This window comes from Phyllostomus discolor, chromosome 1 (genome assembly GCF_004126475.2).
Source record: "Phyllostomus discolor isolate MPI-MPIP mPhyDis1 chromosome 1, mPhyDis1.pri.v3, whole genome shotgun sequence".
Lineage (NCBI taxonomy): Eukaryota > Metazoa > Chordata > Mammalia > Chiroptera > Phyllostomidae > Phyllostomus > Phyllostomus discolor.
The window spans coordinates 21,289,007-21,305,247 of record NC_040903.2 but is presented as its reverse complement, the minus strand read 5'-3'; positions in this window follow the sequence as shown (position 1 = coordinate 21,305,247).

The window sequence follows — 16,241 nt, the reverse complement described above, 5'->3', positions numbered from 1 at the left end:
TAGAGCACGTGGCATGGTGTTTGAAACATATCCTCATTGTCTTTGGGTGTTTGGATTTAAATCTTGTGGCTACCGGAAGACACTTGGAGTGACTTCCAGGACTGTTCCTTCACGGATCTGGGAGCACAAAAGGCTCACCCCTGGCTGGGTGAAATGGGTGTGTCTTCACGGTCAGGGCCTTCCCAACTGCTCAGAATTCAAAAGTGACAAGTTCCAGGTTGGCAATGTAGAGTCACTATTCCAGCTTTTACGCCTTAGTGGTGGATGAATATTTTGTAATTTTTCTTCTGATTTTTTTCTTTCCAATGTATTTCACTTTGAGGGCTGACAAAACATCTGAAAATTTGGACTCCTTCCCACCCCTGGCCACAGACTCATTTTTGAGTCACTGGATTCATTTTTGATAAACTGTGTTGTATGTATTTTTGTAATTTGACTTGGCAGTCAGGTTTGCTTCCTTTCAATGCCCCAGCCTGAAGTATACCTGTATTTTATGTAAACCTTTTCCCATCCTTGGCATTTGGAAGGGAATTACAGGTAAGTTTCCATGCAACATAAAAAACTCCAGTTGTTGCTTTTTTCCCCCCTTTTTGCTCTGATTGGCTCCTGTGAAAAGAATATAAAAGAGTTATTTAGGAAATAATCCCGTACCTGGTTTCTATTTACTAGTTTCCAAAGAGTGAAAAGCTCATATTTTAATAAAATGTTGAAATAAAGGAATAAGAAGAACCAGTTTATTTTTGATCTTGTAAAACAATGCATCTTCTTTGCATACCATTAAAATATCCCCTAGTTTGTGTATAATACACTGAATATAATCATAAAATAACATATAACATAGGCGGGCAGTGTAATGAAATTTACTCTAAAGCTTCTTTAAGTCTCCTTCTTATGCAATTTTAGGGGCTTCATATGGAGGCATGCCATTTCTAGCCATAATTTAGTAACAGTTCCTGCTTAAAATAAGAACAACAACAACAAACCCAGCAAAAACTGATGGAAAACTTGTTTTCAGACATAGAAAGACCGGCATCACAAGACAGTCATCATTGAGAGAGGGAAAATTGAGCAAGGTGAGCCTGCTTTTTGCCTGGGTTAGGCAGAGTCTCCCGCATACATGCACATCTCACAGATCAGCCAAGGATTTGACAGGCTTTCTACTCAGAGCTTTTGTACTCATTTTACATGGCACCCTCCTTTCCAGGTTTCTCACCTCAATACAGCCCTGAAACCTCTGACACTTAAGCCCATGACAATGAAGATTCCCCTCCGAGTTCTCACTAATCACCTGGAGAATGGTGTTAGAGGCCAAGTCACATAAATATGAAGAACATCCTCTGCAGTTCACCTCTTTCAAAGACAGAACTCTTTTTGCAGATGATGTTCTGTGTGATTTCAGTCTCTCCAATTCCATCAGATAATCATTTTTTAAAATAGTTTTGTTCCAGATTTATAATGGTTATGTGAGTCACAGTCCAAAACAAGTCATTGAGATTATTACATATTTCTCTATTTTATTTGGAGTATAAATGTTGAAATATAGGTATTTTATTTATATTCATTATAAAACATAGCAATGCTTAGTAGTCTGCAATCCAGTACTCATTATATTGAAATTATACACAACACTTTCAGTAAACTGGAATACTAAATGTTTCATTTTCTGATAATATTTTGTGCCCAGGTACATTACTTATAAATAAGTCCACAGTTATGGTCTCATTTTATACTTTTGTAATTACACTAATTATAAACATAAAAGGTAACAAGTATAGGTCACATTTCCTTCTGGAAACAACCCTTGACCCAGCAGATGCCCTATCTTGTTCTCTTACTTGGAATGTAAATATTTCATTACTAGCCAACAGTATTCTAGTTTGGGACACAGGCAAATAAAAAAAAAAACATGGACACATAAAGTAAGCACAGATTAAGATCAATATCATAAATGAAACATACAGCATTATGAAAGTTATACCCCTCCTTCTTGCAATGTTTAGGGACAGTGCCTCTAGGAGATGGTGACATTTCAGTACAGGTATGGGGCGTGAGAAGAAACCACTTTGAAACATGTTGATGGAATGTTTTCTATGCATAATGAACAAACTGTGCAGAGACTCTGAGGTGGGAAAGTTCTCAATCAGAGTTTAGACTAAAAGTCAGTGTGACCTGGTCTTTCACATGACCACCCATTTCACAGGATGAGAAAGTAGCACGAGATGAAAAGAGAAAACTCTAGTCATAAAGGACCCTTATAATATACGGTGTGAAGTTTCAATTGTTCTTTACTGTGCAAAAATAAATCTACTGGATACAGGGCAAGGACATATGACTTAAACTGCTTTATAATAAAGCCACTCTGTGTTAAATAGAGAAGTAATTGTGAAGCCAGTAGAAGGTAAGCAGGAAAAGTTGACTTCTTAGGTGGTTGCTTAGAATTTGCCTGACTGGGGAGATGAACAGAAAGGGATAGATTGAAAGTGTGATTTGGAAGTATAACAGATTTAAACTGATAGATTCAATGTATGTGGCTGAATGCACAAGATAATTCTTTGATCCCTTTGGAATTCAATTGGCTGTGATATAGTCTTTACTGATATGAAAGTTTTGATTAGGATGTTGGTTATTTTACAACCTGATTATAAAGAGCTATATTTATCATGCATTTTAAAATAATTAATAGGTTAGTATGTTTAATCTGGTACAAAAACCACATTCAGAGTTGGTATATAGCTATATTTTATTAAATGTATTGGGGTGACATTGGTTAATAAGATTATGTAGGTTTCAAATGTACATATCTAAGATATATCATCTGTATATTGCATTGTGTGCTCATCACCCACAGTCAAATCACCTTCTGTCATGATATGCTTGGCCCCTTTTACTTACTACTCCTACCCCTGTTACCCTCGGTAACCATCATTCTGTTGTTTGTGTCTATGAGTTGTTGTTTGTTTTTCTTTTTTCTTCATTTATTGCTTTCAGTTTTATATCCTACATGTGAGTAACATCATATGGTTCTTCACTTTTTCTGTCTGACCAATTTCACATAGTATGGTATTCTCAAGTTCCATCCCTGTTGTCTCAAATGGCACTATTTCATTATTTCTTATAATAGCCCATTGTATATATGTACCAATTCTTCTATATCCAGTCATCTATTGAAGAACACTTGGGTTGTTCCCATGTCTTGGTCACCATGAATTATGCTGCAGTGAATACAGGGGTGCATATACCTTTGTGAATAAAGATATTAATTTGGGGGATAAATACAGGAAAGAGGAGTTGCTGCATCATATAATATATTGCTATTTTCTTGTACATCTAAACCACTTGTCAAAATGTTGAATTTCAACATTTGTAGACTGTCTGGTAGATAGTCACTGCTCCAAGTCCTGATATGCTACCTGTTCCTCTCTCAGGATTTCTGGGCTTTCTTGTGATGCAAAAATGAGAGGGCTAGAACCTTGTATGGAGGGGATTATCCAGAACACTGCTGTAGTTTCATGCTTCTGTGCTTTTGTCCACTCAGAATGTTAATGCCAAAGCCACTCATTTTTCATACCACATGAGACCATTTTTTTATGTTATTTGATTTTTCTCTACCTAAAACTTTCTGGCTAGACTCATTATACCTTTTAGAGTACTTTTTAGTTCTAAGAAATACTGTTGTAAAATTTTGTGTTCTGACTACATTAAATATATAGATAAATTTAGAGACATGAAACATTGTTACAAAATTGCAAATTTTCTGTCAACAACATGATTCCTCCTGACATGATCACCAACCGGCAGTGACCACGGAACGCTGCAGATGGCTCGTCAACACACGAGAAAAACATACACAGAGACAACCAGGTCCTGTGGGGAAATAGGAATGGAATGGCCACTCTCTCTAGTGGGGAGCGCCATGGCCACCCTCCCTAGGGGAGAGCGCCCCTAAGGGAGAGCACCGCGATCTCCTGCCCGAGCAGGCTTTTATTGGGTTCATTTGCATAAGAATTCTGGTAAAGCTCATTACTCATTGCCAGGAAGTAAGGATCAAACAATAGGTGACAAGGAAGTCTGAGGGTCTGTCTTGAGTCAGGGTCAAAGAGCTGTAAAACTTTAAGGAATAAACTTACTTCTTCCTTGGACCCTTCTCATTCAACTGAGAGCATTCTAAACAAAGCAGGTTTCACAGGATTTTACATATTCTTTCTTAGGCCTGATCACCCAGGGAACCCGCCCTTTCCAGCACAGGGCGGCACCACCCTGTCAATGTTTCAAGCTTAGGTGGGGCAAGGAAAGTAAGGCAGCCAAGAGATAAGGAGATTTTCTCACAGACAATGAGGACTCAGGCTTTGTCAAAGCTGAGGGGTGAGGGTCCATCACCCCCTTTTGCTATAGCCCCCGAAGTCCTTCTTTTGGGGGCCTCCCACGTGATTGTGCCTGTCTTAGATCATTCACCTCTTGGGGAATCTTACCCATTATTGGCTAACCGACCAAGCATTGGGGGCCAGTTATGGATGAAGTAGCAGAAGCAGCGCTCCTGTCAAGTAGATAAGCTTGTCTCCTTGGTGGTTTACAGTTCCAAGGTCGTTCCCTCAGCCTTAGCCTTGGTGGGGGTTACAGCTTCTGATACCAGGCAGGGTGGTTCCCAACATCCTCCATATAAATATACTAATTTTTTCCTTTGGTCTCAAAATAGACTTTTATAATTTTATTTATGTAAGATCTGTACATTTATAAAGAAGTTCACATTTCTAGATTTTTTTTTTTACTTAAACATTTTGGAAGGAATTTTCAAAAATTATACTTAAGTACTATTAAAACTAAAATATTTTATCTATCACATTTATTAGTGCAACTAATAACCTTATTGAAATTCAGAATTTTCCTGTAGTTTTCATTTTTCTATACTTTATGCTTAGTAAGTCAATTAATTTTATTGATAAATGATGACCATTTTTAGTTTTCTCCTGTATTTATATTTCTTATTTATACACCATAGTTTTCATTAAATATTTATGTTTTTTTTTTCTGGGAAGATATAAAATGGAATTACATTCCCTTACTCCTTCCAAATTGGATATGATCATCAGGCCTCCTTTGAACAAGATTTACATATGTAATTTCCAGGTGGTATAGTTCAATAACCCAATAATAATTGGCCATTTTTCCTACTCTTGATGAGCAATCAAGAAATAACATAAAGGAGAGGATGATTGCCTAAATTTAAAATGTTTCTGTGTATTATGACATGCCTAGTATAATATCAGATTCAGGAAATATTTCTGATGGGCAGCTCTAGCTGTAAATGCTACTATATATCTTATAGTTTTCAAACTTTTGATATGGCCAAGTAACTTGTATACTTTATGAAAGGTTGTAATCCTTCCCCATTTAAAAAAAATTAATTTTCTTCTCAGCTATAATAAAAATGCTGATATAGGCAGAGCTTCAAATGACTGTATTTATGTGTGTAATTCTTTGCTTATAGTTTAAGTGAATTATTATTTCATGAGACATCATTAATTTTTATGGTAGTTATTCTATACATATAAAGCCTCTGACCATTCGATGTACTGGAAATTATTATTTTAAGATTATAAATAATTTTTTTAAAGATTTTATTTATTTTTTATTTTTAGGGAGGGAAGGGAGGGAGATAGAGATAGAGAGAGAGAGAGAGAGAGAGAGAGAGTGAGAGAGAGACATCAATGTGCGGTTGCTGGGGGTTATGGCCTGCAACCCAGGAATGTACCCTGGCTGGGAATCGAACCTGCGACACTTTGGTTCCCAGCCCGAGCTCAATCCACTGAGCTATGCCAGCCAGGGCTAGATTATAAATAATTTCATGCACAGTGTTCTAGTTATCTTTCTGTAAGGGCATACTTTAATTGAGTTGAATGGCAAAGAGACAATAGGATGCCAGCATACAATCAATCCTCCTTATCTGGACTGTTCATTTATGTTAATCTGTGAGATTGGTGTGATTAACAGATATAATATGTATTCTGGGCATGAAAATATGAAAACAGTAGATTTATCTTAAGTTAAATGGCCTTACCCCCTTTTATTGAAATTTTCTTGCATAAAACATTGTATAAAATCTTAGGGATTTGCATGTTGGCAACTATTCTACCTCCAAAGCTAACTTTGCTCTATCTCTACATATTTAGAAACAAAATGCTCTGTGTAAAAGGTGTCAGTTTGAAATAGAGCATTTTTCCTACTCAGCCTTATAAGGGTGTGTTAAATAAACTTTTTAAATGTGATGTTCCAAATACAAGAAAGAAGTCAAATAAATTTGATGAGTTATAAAGTAAGTATAGATAAAATGTGATAAATTTAATTTTTATGGCAAAATAGTTAAATATCCAAATCAAAGACACTCTAAAAATAGTTGTTTAGAACTGAAGAGCAGATAAAGAGCTTCCCAGATGAGAAAAAACTAAAGGAGTTCATCATCACCAAACCATTATTATATGAAATGTTAAAAGGGCTTATCTAAGAAAAAGAAGATCAAACCTATGAACAATAAAATGGAAATAAATACATATCCATCAACAATTGAATCTAAAAAACAAAGTAAACAAAAAAGAACAGAGACAGAATCATGCATATGGAGAGTGTTTTGATGGTTGCCAGATTGTGGGGGTTTGGGGGGAATAGGTGAAGAGGTGAGGGGATTAAAAAGTACAATAGGTAGTTACAGAATAGCCATGGGGATGTAAAGTACAGTATAAGAAATGGAGTAGCCACAGAACTTACATACTTGACCCATGGTCACGAACAAAGTTGTGGGGATTATCTGAGGGAGTGGGAGGTGCTGGATGGAGGACAAAGGAAGAAAAATTGGGACAACTGTAATAGCATCATCAATAAAATATAATTAAAAAATAAATAAGTAGAACAAAAATAAAAATAAAACCTGAAGTAGTTAAATTATAAAAGTAATGCTTATTAATTTACATAAATATGTCATATCTAGAAGACCTTCCTTCCATCCATCTGAAAGGTACAAGGAAGGAATCTTAAGGGGAATAATATACTCAATTTTAGATCCTTGTTGATTATTATAGTTTCATTAAAAATATAAATGGGACTATTTTGATATTTTCAGTTTAGGGATTTTCCAGGGATAGTACTTACCATGTTGTACCTACTTTCGAGTTAATTTTTTAAAAGATTTTGTTTATTTTTAGAGAGAAGGGAAGTGAGGGAGAGAGGGAGAGAAACATCAATGTGTGGTTGCCTCTCATGTGTCCCCTAGTGGGGACCTGGCCTGCAACCCAGTCATGTGCCCTGACTGGGAATTGGACTGGCAACCCATTGCTTCATAGGCCCGTGCTCAATCCACTGAGCTACACCAGCCAGGGCCCTTCTTTTTAATACCTAAAATTCCCAAATCTCACTTCTACCTATTCTAGGTTTCTCAGCTGGAATACCTCATGGATTGGATGCCATTAATGATATAGCTCAGAGTCCCTACCATTCCCAGATATCGCATGTTACATTTTTAATCCTAAATCCCTAGGAAGGTAAATTCAAATGTCTAAACTGAACCAATCAATTGTAACTAGGAGACCAGTTCCAAAATCAGGGATGTGAGAAGATTATTGTGGAGAGGACAGACTTTTCCAGCAAATAAAGACTGGGTTCTTCCAACATACACACATTCAGGACTTTCATCCTGACTACCTCCATAATCTCCTCGCATTGATTTCATACGCACTTTGCTGCAGACACTCTGGTTTCTCGGCCACAGCAAATTATTTCTTCAGCTGTGGGCATTTCACTTGTTTCTTCTCTCTGGAGTGTGTCTCTGTGTAATTCCTGCGGCATTTAACCTGGGTGAGGATGTTTGTGTCCACTGCATGGTAAACTACTGCCGGAATCATCCTGTTGGAATTAGCTTCTCCCAATGGGTATTCATTTATCCATATGCAAAGAATTTATTACAACCTATAGTTTTTTCTTTCTTTCTTGTTTACATGTTATTTTCTGATTTTGCCATCAGAATATAAATTCTATGAAGACAAGATCTTTTCATCCTATCACTGCTATATCTCCGGTGAGTAGCACAGCCAATCCATTTGCAAGTGAATAAATTTAAATAATTTAATATTGAAAAATGATCCTGAATTTATGATTCCTGAATTTACCTCTCCCTTTTTACAATTTTAAAACATAGAGCAATATCAGCTATGCTAAACAATTAACTTGCTGAACATATATCAGTTATGATGCAGAAAATGAGAAAATGATACATACTATTAACATAATTTTCAGCCCTGGCTAGTGTGGCTCTGTGGATTGAGTGCCAGCCTGCAAACCAAACTGTCACTGGTTTGATTCCCTGTCAGGGCACATGCCTGGGCTGCAAGCCAGGTCCCCAGTAGGGGGCATGCAAGAGGCAACCATACATTTATGTTTCTCTTCCTCTCTTTCTCCCTCCCTTCCCCTTTCTCTAAAAACAAATAAATAAAATCTTTAAAAAAACATAATTTTCAAAGTTCTTGTATACCAAAGGAGTGTAATAAGATGACTCAGAGCATGGAGTCTGGAAACTGATTTTAAATCCTAAACTTGACACTTTGTCTTTATGTTACTTAATTTCTCTGTGACTCAGTTTTTGTATCATGGAGAGATAGTAATACCTATAAAATAAGTTAAATAAATAAACATGTAAAATGCTCACAAAATATGTTAATGTTTTAAGCATTATGTTCTATAATTGTGTTTTTCTTTTAAGACTGTTACCTTTGCTAATTATTTGTTTATTTATCTAAATAAAACTGCATGGCTAACTAACCAGTGTCTCAGGAAGTTCCTCAGGAAAGCTGTGATCCAATGAGATAATTTAACGTATCTTCATGATAAAAGGTCCCATAGCAAATATAAACACAATATTTGTATTTAAAGGAGCCACACTCATTAATCTAAATAAATCACTATAAATATACAGGTAACTTTATTTTGTAAATCGTGGATTTTCTTTCCACAATCTAATTCTACAATAATTGTAATACCATTTTCATGTGTTTCAAAACAAACTTACTTTCAACTTGAACACAGGGAAAAAAGTATTGCCTTTTAACACTGTGTGATTATTTTGTTTATTTATGGCCACAACCAAAAAGGTGAATTTGTTATTTAAAATGCATGACACATACTAGAGAACATTATTGGTAACAATCATCATTCTACAGCAAACTTCTCACTTTCATTTTTGCTGAAAGCAAATATGCCTTTCAAATATCCGGAACAGAGAGGATGAAAAGAAATTGTGAGCTTCACCATCAAAATCCTGGGTTAAAAATGATGAACTGTGTGTAGGTATCCAATGTGTTTTTCAATGTAACTTTTATTTTACATTTCGTTTCCCTTTTAAAGTGAAGAAAAAAAATGTTTATCATTATAGAAGTAGGATTAAAATTTGTTTAGTTAAGGGAAATCATTTATGATTTTTCATAGTTTTAAAAGTGTGTTTTTTTAAGAGAAAGGTAGCTGATTTTACTGTTTAAATAGATTGTAAGAATCAGAGGGATGTTAATTTTATCAAAAGTAGACCAGTAGCCCTGGCTGGGATGGCTCAGTGGATTGAGCATGGGCTGCAAATCAAAGGGTTACCAGTCGGATTCCTGGTCAGAGCACATGCCTGGGTTGCAGGCCAGGTCCCCAGTGCAGGCCACGTGAGAGACAACCACACACTGATGTTTCTCTCCATCTTTCTCCCTCCCTTCTCCTCTCTCTAAAAATAAATAAAATTAAAAAAGAAATTAGAACACTAAACATAAGATTTATGCAGAAAATACCTGCATAAATAATAGCTAGAAATTTCCCAAATGTGAGAAAAAACACTGGCTTTATATCCAAGAAGAAATCCATTGGACTTCAATAAAATAAAGTCACATGGAGACACATCATAATGACATTGCTCAAAGCCAAGCCTAAAGAGGAAATGTTGAATGCAACAAGAGAAAAATGACACATCACATACACAAAACAATAAATATGATTTTTAAGGTGCATAATGTGATAATTAAATACACGCATACTGATAAATGATTGCAACAATCAGCTAATAAGTTAATGCATCCATCACCTCACATAATTACTTTTTTAATGTGATGGGAATGCTTATGGTCTGCTCTCAGAGAAAATGTGAAGTATGTAAAACAGTTCTATTCATTATAATCCACACGATATACAATAGGTCCTAGAATTTATTCATCTTATAACAAACCACCATACAAAAATACATTTACATAAAACAATGTGGTGTCGTTGCAAAGGTGCAACCCTGGCGTGTTTATTAATCACAATGACCAACTCAGACATTCCTGGGCATGGAAAAAGTCCCACACATTTTTCTGTTGCCTGGACACAGCCTCTGTGTGTGTTATTAAAAGTAGGCTTACTTTATTACTTTGAGTTTTTTAAATTAGAATTTGGACTCTGGGAATGGAATGCCTGGGTGAAGAAGACCTTGTCTGCTGCTTATTGACTGCTCAGCGATCCTCACCTTCTTCATCTCGTGGCACACACAAACTAATTGCTAAAATTCTGTAGCACATCAAAATATGTATAGTTTTTGCCAATATGACAAAAATAGGTATAATTTTAACTCTTGCCAAGTGGCTACTGTGTTGGCTGTTGACTTTTTTTTTTTTTTATTTGACAGTCTAAGGGAGGAGAGGTCAGTGCCCCTGACTACACGATCAGGTACTGTGTGTTTTGAAGATGCACACCAGTTGAAAATCGCTGGGCTTGCTGATAGTGTTACAGTTATGATCAGATTCCCTTAGATCTCACACATTCTGTCTCTCCCTCTCTCCCAACACACTTCATATGCTTTCTGGTTCCCCTGGCAGATCAAGCTCTTAAGCAACTTAAGCCTGCTTTACTGCCCATGCCAGAGAGATCCAGACATTTGGAAATTTGTAACCCCAAGTGGCTCCAGATGAATGACTAGAGTAAGAATAGGAATCAGGCCGAAACTCTCCTCTTTGGGACTCTACCTAAGATCTCACTCTTGCTAGGCTTCTCCGGTCCCTGTCCTGTTTCCTCTGCATAATTTCTGATCCTCTCTGTGACCACTTCCTTAGTAAGCCTCTCGCACAGCATCTTCATATCAGAGACTGTTTCTGGGAAATGCACTAAAGGCACTGTGTAATATTAAACTTGTTAGGCAACTTCCTCAGTTTCTTCCACTGTAATGGGGATAAAAAGAAAACGTTCCTCACAAAGCTGCTATGGGAATTGACACAGTTTAGCACAGAGTGGAGTATAGGCATTACACATAGGTTTATTCCTATATCAGTTGGACCATTCATGGATAAATCTGTTCTGGAACATTTTGCAAGTGAAGAATATATACATATATTCTGATATAGCATCATCTCATGATTTAAATGCTATACATGTTTCTCAGTTTTATTAAATAAATACTTATGTTACATTTTTGTTTATTTTAATGTCTTGGATGACTTTCATGGAGGAGGGTATCCTACTCTGTTTTTGACACGATATCTAATCAGTTTTAATAGCAATTGATTTTAAGACTGTTGACTTTTGTTCTCATTCCTTATAAACACACTTATTCGGGGAAGAGGACAAAATCAGTTATTTTATATTTTTCTTCATCCAGAAATTATCTAATAAAGTATTTAAACCCAGGACATGAATACATAAAACTATAAAGAATCCCAGTATACATTTAAGGTGTAATACAACTCTTTCTTTTCTCTTCTCTTTTCTTTTCTTTTTTCTTTCCTTTCCTTTTCCTTTTCCTTTTCCTTTTCCTTTCCTTTTCCTTTTCCTTTTTCCTTTCCTTTCCTTTCCTTTCCTTTCCTTTCCTTTCCTTTCCTTTCCTTTCCTTTCCTTTTCTTTTTTCTTTTCATTTCTTTCTCTTTTTTCTCTTAAACAGCCCTAATTCAAAGTCTGTGAAGTGTGGCGTGAGACACTTGCTGCATAAGTCCTGTTAAAGCCAATGATTCCTGTTGACCATGGTGGGAATTATACAGTTAAGACCCCAGGAAGTCCTTTGCACATTTAGTTATGTCTATAAAACTGCTCAGGCAATTTAAATATTATTTTGTTTCAATAAAAATTACATGGTGTTTAAAAAGCCTTAGTTTGCAACAAAAAGCACAGGCTAAAACAGTTTGATACAATTTTAAAGAAAACCGTCCCACCTCATTGGATGCTGTGACTAACTTTGGCATCATTTCATTGCATCTCATGTAATAAAATGGAGTGTAGTTCAGTGATGTGAACGTTTAAATAAGAATACAGCATTTAACATAACACCTGGTCAGGTGACTCCTAATTCACAGTACTGGGAGTTTTATTATTTTTACCACTTGTCTTCTTTCTCTTTCAAATAAGAGTGATTGTAAAGCAATGATTTCTTTATAAACTTTAGAGGATATATAGAGAATATCTAAATGCTGTGTTTATATTTATGATTCATATATTTGTCAGTTTTCAGTCTCGGTTATCCTACCACTCTCATTCCCCTCTAATTTCATTCTGTTTCTCTTTTTCTCCTTACAAACATACACCCATGCACACACACACACACACACACACACACACACAATGCACACATACTGAGCATGCACATAAGTGGGGCCACCTCATGTTTCTGTTTTCTACGTAGAAGTATCAATAGTATTTCATGGTACGTATGATCTCCTGTAGAGCCAGACTGTTCAGACAGAAACCTACTCTTATCACTTAATAGTTAAGTCAACTTCACTGTTAACCAAACCTCACAACGTCTTCTAATCTGTAAAATGGGAATAATAATAGAACCTATATGATAGTGTTTTTATGATGTATATGTGTCAATATGTGGAAAGTATTTAGAATAATACTTTGCATATGATTAAATACTTAAATGTAAACTATTAATCTAGAGTCTCTTTATCCATATTTGAATTAGATGTTTTATATTATGAACATTCTGCCTTAGGGGAATAGAAAGACAATGAAAATATGTGTTTAATCATAGGTGTAAGACATTTTGCTTGGCATTAATTATATTGTGCATTTTGTAAGCATGCTGCAAAGTTGCATTTATTAATATCTTTATTGTGACAAATGAAGAAATAACTTCACAGTAATTATGTAACTTGTAGAAGGTCACAAACCTACTGATTGGTGGGGCTGTGAATCAAACTTAGATTTTTCATGCAATATGTCAATTTATTCCAAAGTGATATTTATTAGCTGGATATGTGGTATGCAATATCCCTGAACAAAGCAGGCAAAATCCCTTCTCTGATGCTTCTCATACTCTAATGAGGAGAGAAAACAAACATGGTAATAGATACAAGATAATTGTAACAATGATAATTATCTAAAGAAAATAAAATGAGATAATTTAAGAAATAATAACTAGAGAAAGAAGACTTATGGTAGATAGCAGTATCAGGAAAAAGCACTCAACAGAGTTAATGTAGAACTGAAACAATAATGGTGAGGAGTCCTTAATCAAGGTGGGGAGGTGTCAGATTTTAAAGCAAAGAGAACTGAAAGAGCAGATACCATGTGACACACAACAAGGAATTAAATGCCAGTTTGAGCAATGAGTGAATATTGCTAAGGGTTACTGGGAAGGGAAAGGAACCAAATGGAAATCAACTATGATAATTTGATTTTGGACAAGTTAGGTTATGCAAAAACTTAATAGATATTCAAGTGGAAACGAGTCCAGGACTGAAATATGAGTGCACAACTTAGGAGCAATGTCATCTTCATATGTATGATGTTAATTTTGTCAACTGCACTAAATGAAAGGACCCAGTGAAGAAAGTATAGAGAACAAGTACAGGCTTTAGGTTACTGCAAATTTGAAGATTAACAAGAAAAATACTCATCAAAGAAATGGAGAAAGGGCAGTATAATCCAGATAGATTACAGATTGTATTGTCACAAAAGCTGAAGGAAACATGTTTTTCTAAGAGATGTGAATGATCACCTCTATAAAGTGATGAAATGGTCAAGCATGATGAGCATAGAGGGCACTCTGCAGCCCGAATTTCAGTGCTTAATGTGGAGTGGTGTGGTGAAAGGTCTGACTGCATGTGTTAAGGCAAGACTTGCAAGAAGGGATTAGAGGGGTTGCTGGGGACAACTCTCTCGATGAGTATTCTGGAGAAGGGGAAGAGGCATGACTTAGTAGCAAATAAAGAGAGGTCATATAGTAAATGTCAGGACAAACTCATTAGGAAAGTTAATAAACCATATCGTTAGCTAATAATAATGAGCAAGGAGAGTTAATTTGATGACGTAGAAGAGAACAAAATTATGAAGTGATTAGAATATATTGAATCTAGAGCACAAAGATGAGTAAGCCTTAAACAGTTTAGAAACATGTTATTCATTTTAACAGAAGGAAAAGGAGAAGGTATCAATCCAGGTGCAGGTGGATTGGTAAATTTGTATGTATTGGGTTATGCAACTCTCACTTAAGGTTCCTGTTCTTAAACAAATGTAAAGCCTTAGGCTTACTTTTGTGAGTAAGACATTTAAAGAGGGAAGAAAAGGTGTAAAATAGTTGTTTCGGAAAGTGAGAACGTAAACATTTATTAAAGAGAAAGAAGATTCCTGTAAAACTTTGCATGTATGAGCCAAATCAAAGGATTACATTACCAGAATTACATGGATCAGAGATCAATATTTTCTAATAATTACAAGCAGTCATTTAAGAAGGTCAGAAGAATTAGAGAAAGATCTGAAATTTTGGGACAGCTCCCTAGGTCCTATCTTTCTATATGTGATATGTGTTTTCTGGTCCAGAATAATAAATTTAATTCTTAATTAGTTCTGAAAGTCACCTCACACAGCAGGCAGAATTTTAGGTTATGAAACATATCCTTTTACATTGAAGTCAATCGCATAACTTACATGATTTTACTTAGCAAGCCATGTCCCAGGGATTCAGAGGTTTATTTTGTGTAAAATATCCTTTAGGTAGGGAACATCTTTATAGATAGGGTCTTTCTAATCAATATCATCAGTCTATTTATCTGGAAATGTAGTTGACAAGGACATTAACATAGATTCATGCTACATTTTGTTCTCTTGGCTCAAAGGAGTTTTTCCATTTTTTTCACCTTCCTAAGAAAGCAAAACCAATCACAGCCTAATTGTTTTAACTCATTACTGCTCAGTGCTCATTAGCACTTTGTCCACTCACAGATTTTAAGTGAGATAAGTAATCATGGTTCTGGTTCAGCTGGTGTTCTGTTTGCTTTATAAAAATAGGAAGGTTAATAGACTGGAAGTCTTAACATTTCTTTTTAAACATTGGAATGAGAGATCCTTGAGTAAAAGTGCTTAGGATGTAGGGGTGTAGTAGTGCAGTGATTAAAGTTAAAATTTTAGAGGTGATGCAGTTATTGGTGATAGTAAATTTGAGACAACTGTGAGGGTGGAATGTGGGAGTAAAGGAGAAAACTACAGGGATTAAGTAAACTGAAGAATTGAGAATCTGGTTTGAAAATATATTTATAATTCCCTTCAGTTGACACCAAGCCTAAAATCAATCATAGAGAATTTAAAATATTGAGTTATCCAAAAATTTGTTTATTTTTTTTTCCTTACAATAGCTCTAATAGAGCTTGGTTGTCTTTAACTTCATTCGAAACAATTTTGTTAGATTGTGTTGTGACAGCTGTCATATGAGTGTGCATTAAAAAAAAAACTTACCAAAGTTGGTGAATCTTTGTGCAGCTATTTTAATATTAAAGATGGAAGAAGATACAAAACATTTTTTTGGTCCATTATGCTTTATTACTTCAAAAAAGGTAAAAATGCCACTGAAATTTAAAAAAAAGATTTGTGTAGTGTATAGAGAAGGTGCTGTGACTGATGGAAAGTGTCAACACTGGTTTGTGTAGTTTCTTGGTGATATTGATATTTTGACTGTGGGGCTGTCTTATGCATTGTAAGATGTTTAGCAGCACCCCTGTTCTCTACCCACTAGAAGCCAATAGTGGGAGATAGCCAACATAATCAAAATGTCCAAACCAATAAAGTTATTGATGAAAATGAAAAATGTGTCTTTTGTTTTATGGAAAAAACCATACAAACTGTTTGGACAACCTAATAGAATGTGTTTACATTGAACTTTTGTGAAATATTTTCTCAGTTGAGTGTCTGGAATCTATTATAATCAGTGTTAATAATTCTAAAGGCATAGAGATTTTAGGGCTGAACTATGTTTTCTTTAATGAAAT